General features: G+C 34.1%; 1 pseudogene; it reads right to left on the reverse strand.

Moving 5' to 3' along the window:
- Window positions 1-1,800: 1,800 nt before the first annotated feature.
- LOC121813432 lies at window positions 1,801-6,500 on the reverse strand (annotated as a pseudogene).
- Window positions 6,501-6,733: the final 233 nt, after the last annotated feature.

Below are 6,733 nucleotides of genomic sequence, written 5' to 3' on the forward strand. Positions count from 1 at the left end.
ACAATTATTCATCCGCCACAAATTAATCAGGAAACCTATTCCAGCAAAATCAGCTGGAATAGCTGTGTGTTCTTCTCTTTCTGCAACGTTGCTGCAACGATAAAATAAGGAAACGATCAATTCCTAAAATCAGAAATGTTGAATTTTTTTATGTATAAAAACAAATAAAGATCAATATTTAAGTAATAAAGTACTTTCTAATTTTGTAAATTTTTACAGTTTCTTTTCCTTAAATATTAAAATATTGCTCCAAGCAAGGTCATCATCTTTGGATACTTCAACATTTAAGTATAATGTAGATTTATCTACAGAAATTTTTTCTTAAATAATTTTTAAAAAGCTTCTTTCAGAGTACAAATAAATACATTTGATTATAATAAATGTTTTAATTTCTAATATAGCTGCTTTTTTGGTGGAAAAGATCTTGTTAGCCAGAACAATTTAGAGTTTACAGAGACTAAAAATAACAGTAAAGTTTTTTTCCAGTGCTTTAAGAATGATTTTTTAAAGCTTTGGTGCAGCTCTCTGTGCTCAGGGTTTTTTTTGTCATCCAGCTTTTGGACTTAGTTTCTCCTGGACCGCAGCCTTAAACTCAGAAACACATACTAATCTAACCTGACAGTTTTACTAACATTAAACATAATACTACCATTTTTGAAAGAAACACCTTTTAAATCTCACGTTGGAGTTCAGAGCACATGGAAATTAGTTTTTCTTGTAGGATGAAGGAGCATTTAGCTCAAAATATAAATAATTTCGCAGCACTTATTGTCCTCTCATGTTTTGAATGTGCAAAGTCTGTTTCTGAATGAATTATATATGTGACATATATGTAAAGCATAAATACATATAAATATAAACTTCACAGGACTAAATCTGAATCTTTAAATTGTTATCAGTTTGCTTTTTGTTTACAATCATATTTATTCATACTGTGGATCTACTGGCTTGAAGGGTTCAGTGTAGATTTTCTGCTAAACTATCAGCAACTAAAATAATCTGAGACATGTAGCTGAGAGCATCTCAAGCCTTACACTGTTAAAACACCAAACAGTGGCTATAGATGTAACACCATTTGGTTTTAAGAAGCCTTGATTATTAATGTTCGGCAAACATTATTTCAAAATCTCTGCACTAACAGTTCTTTTAAACTCCGTCAACCTGGCTGGCGGTCATGTGTCAGTTCAAACAAAATGGCATGAGGCTGGAATTAAATTTTGCCATCAACTGGTAGGCTTTATTAAATAAAGTATGAGTTTACGTGTCAACACAAGCCAAAGAACCCAACCCCTCTAAAAGCAGCTGGCTTCCTTTTATACTCTGATTCAGGCGACCATTCTGGAAAGCACAAGTCTATAAAGTGTGAAGGTTGATTCTATAAAGGTTGATTCTGTTCATCTGGACGTAGTTTTCAGTGGGAGAAACATTTCGTCACTCATCCAGGTGACTTCTTCAGTCTCAGCTGACTGCAGGTTTCCCATAAACAGTACATTTGCACAATAGCTGAAACCAGCCCACTGAAGGAACAATGGGCTGTGAGGTCAGTTACTTCATCATATGCAAATTGTCAAATTTAGTGTTGGTAAACCAAATGAAAAAAATAAACATCCACAAAAGCAAACATCGAACCACAATACAACACACAACAATACTTTTGTCACAAGGACACTTAATGGACTGGAGCTGGCATCATTACACCTAAGCTTACTGAGCTACTATCTCAAGTTAAATTGTAGCTAATCCATTAATATTTGGGCTGGATTCATGAAACTTTAGCCAAGTGTACATTTTATTAAAAAGAAAGTCACAGAAATTTGGATTATTTGGGACTTTATTGAAAAACAAAAGTACAAAAAGGAGAGAAAGAGCAATGCAGTTTTACTGATATATAAACAGAAACAAACCAACAAATGTGTTAAAAACATAACCCACACAACCCTCCAGAATCTCAACATGAACTAAACTCTAAAATCAAAAACACTCAAAACATATCTTAAATCAAACAACAGAGAATAAACATAATTTTCATTAATTAAGAAATAAATCAGATATAAAGTAAAATCTTTTAAGGTCTCCTGGAATTCAACACAAGTTTGTCTTTTAAATCAAATTTTAAGTAAACGTACAAGATTTAGAAATATATTATTATGATTCCTTTATCACTGAGAGTGAGGGAATCTCAGCATTCATGAGTGATCCAATAATTTACAAGAAAACCAGAAACACTAAACTAATATATGTTTGAGTGAAGATGAACACACAAAGGTTTAATTATGATTGTATTGAGACTGCTGTGATGCTTTCATTGTTTTTATTGTGTTTTACGTCTCTCCAGGTGGTCACATCTTTGTTAGATCTTCAGAATAATTTAATGCCACCATTATGATGTATATGTTAAACATTTGCCAACTCATTTTCAAACTCCTTTCCATTAAATCTTGACTAATAAGCATTTGCAACTATATTTTAGACTTTAGATCTTTTTAACAGATTTTATGATGTGAACAATCAACGAATTCAATGAATTCCAGTTTATGGAGAAGAACGAGCTGACACGTCTTCTCTCATGTTCTCTGTAGAGATAAAAAAGAAATAAAATAAATGTTAGGATTAATCAAATCCACAAATAACATATTTACAGTTTCATTAAGATCTAAAATTCTGATTCAATCGAGTATTTACTTCATATGTTTCTGAATGGAATTAACACATTTGTTTTAATTTTGTTAAATCATTTCATGAAATGTTATTTTGAAAGTATCTTTCTCTTATATGATTTAAAGTTATACTAAAGCACTTTTTTGGATATATTTAAACAGGAGATTTTACTACAGCCACTATTTTACATAAGTTTTAAAAGAAAGCTAAAACATGAGACACAAATATGAAGTAACTCACTGTGTGCAGAGCTGTTTGTGGTTTAGGCTTGAGGAAGCATTAGCTCCTGGACTTCACGGTTCTCTACAGCTGTAGGTCAGAAACACAATGTTAGTCCACATCCTGCTCTCATCTGTCACTTTTACAACAATCGAACACAACAGGAAACAGCCCTGAAAGACTGTTTAGATTAAAGTACAGAAACCCTTTTTAATTTAGTGTGAACAAGAGATTAGAGAAAAGGGACAAAGTTTAACTTACGAGATGGGGGACGTTTCTCTGAAATAAAAAGGAAAAAATACATCATGTTAGTAATTTGTTATAAATGTTAACACAATTTTTTCACGTATTATACAAGGCATGAAACATAATTTCATATTTTCATTTTGTAATCTGGACAAAAGCATTAATTGAATTTGTAAAATTAAAAACATAGACACTGGGCTTACTCACTAATGTGTTTATAGATATATTCTGACTTTTCCCACAACATGTGCTCGTGTTAAATTTATAAGTAAAGCGACTGAAGGTGGAGAACGTACACATTTCTAATGCAGGTAAAGGTGTAGCTTAGGATGTGTTTGTTTGGCAGAGTTGATGGTTAAGAAAAGAGAAACAATGTTTGGGTTTCAATAACTGAGTTGGTGGTTATTTTGTTCCCTGACACACAAACTGTAGCTCAGGTGTAAAAAAACAAAACAAAAAACAAAAAAACACAAAGACAGAAAGAAAAATGATGCAGAAAAAAGTAAATAACAGACAAGAAGAAAAAGTGAAGTAACTGGACAAAAATCTACAAGTGCAGAGAAATGAAGGGGCAAGTTATGAAACACAACAAGCATGATTAATGAATATTGTTGTAATATATTGAGGATTTAAAAGAGTCTGATCATCCTGCTGGCAGAGAAAGTGTTAAAATACTTTAATATTAACCTGAGGACTCAGCTTACACTGCTTTTGGTTGTTACCTGTTTAATCCTGTGTGCATTGTTTGTTTTCTTTTGAAATAATGTTAATAATGACTTCAATTAAGTCATATTACTCTTACTATCATTATTATTGTTTGCACTATGTCATCATTGTTGTTGCATTATACAAGAAAAATCCAGGAAGTTTGTTTCTCACCTGTCCTCTTTTTGTAAATAATGAATGCGATCACAGCGATGACAGCAAGAACGACCACAGCAACAACCACAGCAACAACACAGTGATGATCAGGGAGAAGGAATTTCCTGTGGATCACAGAACAAACAAAAGGTGAGAACAAAAAGTTTCCAATCAGATAACAATCATGTACAACAGCTTCGTTTATGGTCACTACATATTTGTCTCACTAATTTTTGTTTTCATTCCAACAATAAAAGTTCTGCCATTAAATTAAATTTCAATACATTGCCAATAAATTTGAACATATGTTTCAAAATATACATTTTCCCCCATTTACTATTTAATCTTCTAAAACTGTCCATTAGTCAGATAATCAGTGGCCACACATGAACATGTTTTATATTCATCAATGTTCAGCAAGGAAAAAATGTGGTGGAAAAACACAACTTGGTCCAAACTGATTTAGGTCTTAAAATTATTCTGACAGAAAGAATATCAAAGATACTCGCAAATTTAAATAAACAATGAAAAGACAGCAAAGTGGAAAATAATTTAAATCAGAGCGCTCAAAACTTTAAATGTTAATATTTATTAAGAAATTAACAAATCAGTATCAGTATTAAAAATATTTAATAAATCTGTATACAGCGGGGGAAGAATTAAACTTTTCATCAAACTCAAATAAAACCACATGAACTGCACCATTTTTACAGTAAACTAAATGCGTGTTTCCTACCTTCATCACTTTTACCCTTGTTGGTCCTGATCTCTGATTTGTCCAGTTTGGTGACGATGTCCTCGTTCACACCAGAGAGCTGAAACACACATCTGTATCTGTGCCAGTCTTCAGGTTTGACTGATGAGACATCCAGGTCAACACTCATCTGGAAGGTCCCGTCATTGTTGGTGAGAATCTCTCCTTTGTTCACACCCTCATGAAGCTCCACTCCATCTTTTTTCCAGACCATCTCGGCTCTGTTAGGATAGAAACCTGTAGCGTGGCAGGTGACTGGAGAGGAGGAAGACTTCTGGAGGAGAGACACTTTGGGGACATCTGTGGAGTAAAGACAAACAGTTCATTCTTTCTGTATTATTACTATTACTTTTATTTGAGCTGGAGAGGTGCATAGTGCAGACGAGACGTGAAGAAGAGAGTGCAGACAAGGTGGAGTGGATGGAGACGATCAAGAGTGGAAAGGAAGGTTTAGAAGATGGCAGTGAGACCTGCTGTGATTTAATATCTGAGGATGGTGGCACTGAGACAAATACAGGAGACAGAACTGATGATATTAAAATTATCATAAGGAGTGAGAAGGATTAGAAATGAGTATATCAGAGCTAAAACTGTGGAAGATGATCTGCTGTGACGACCAGGAGCAACTTTAAAAGATTATTATTATTATTATTATTAAAACCATACCAATTTCTTTTGATGTGATGTAGTTTATAAAATTAAATTAAATTTAAAAAATGTGTCAAAATGCCACACGAAGTGCAATTATATTAACCCTTTCACACATAGTGGTCACTACAGTGGACAACTATTCAAAGGCTGTTTTCTTGTATTTGTGTCAGTGTTGATGGTAAACTTGCACATAAACCACTACATTGGACACTGATGAGTCACTCCATAGGCAGGGTTATAGTTGTTATAGTTGTTACATATATTGTTATACTGTTATAAAATATTTTAAAAATATATTTTTGTTATGTTAGTTTTTACACAGTGTATATTAATTATTCATTTGTCAAATTCATAAGTCAAAATGTTTGTTGTACAACTAAGTGCGTACGTGTAAAAATACTCTTTGAAAAGAAAAGTACTTTAAAAAAATGAAGTTCAAAAATCTTTTTTCATGCCTAAGATGAATAAAAATACTCAAGAAAAAAAGCCCTGATTGAGGTTTTCATAATTCATGCATGAAAAGGTTAATTTAATATCATATTAAGTAAAAAAAATAAAAATCGTTGTGTCCTTGGGCAAGACACTTCACCCGTTGCCTACTGGTGGTGGTCAGAGGGCCCGGTGGCGCCAGTGTCCGGCAGCCTCGCCTCTGTCAGTGCGCCCCAGGGTGGCTGTGGCTACAATGTAGCTGCCATCACCAGTGTGTGAATGTGTGTGTGAATGGGTGGATGACTGGATATGTAAAGCGCTTTGGGGTCCTTAGGGACTAGAAAAGCGCTATATAAATACAGGCCATTTACCATTTTTGAGACATATAACTTTTGGTTAACAATCTAATTCTGGTCATAGATTTTACCTGTTCTCATCAGAGAGCTCCTCCCATAGGTCACATACTTCTTCAGTGACTCAGGACAAATCTGGGTGAGGTAGTTCTTTACTGAGCAGTCAGAGCCCTGTCATGTCCAACTTGTTTTTGTGATGACAGCCTGTTGTACAGCAGCGACCCACGTCTCTGTTCTTCAGGTCAAAGCTTATGAAGTCCTCTCCATCATAACTTATTGCGATATCCAGTCACTTCACCTGTTTCTTCATCCCATTCACAGCCGTACATCACGCAATGTGAACACCTGACAGAAAACAGAGACAAAGACTGCAGTGAACCAGAGAGGCTGCACTAAAGTCTTATACTGACACAGAGACGTGATCAACATATAGAGGATCTACATTTATGGCTGCTTTTGTCTCAGTGGAAGATTTTTAAAACCAATCATCATTAACAATGTAGATTTTAGAAAAAGACACTGGGAAAAAACAGAATTCATTTTCTCCCGTTAGCACATCTCT

Source organism: Haplochromis burtoni, unplaced genomic scaffold (assembly GCF_018398535.1).
Source record: "Haplochromis burtoni strain Fernald_Lab_line unplaced genomic scaffold, NCSU_Asbu1 Contig_1682, whole genome shotgun sequence".
Taxonomy (NCBI): domain Eukaryota; kingdom Metazoa; phylum Chordata; class Actinopteri; order Cichliformes; family Cichlidae; genus Haplochromis; species Haplochromis burtoni.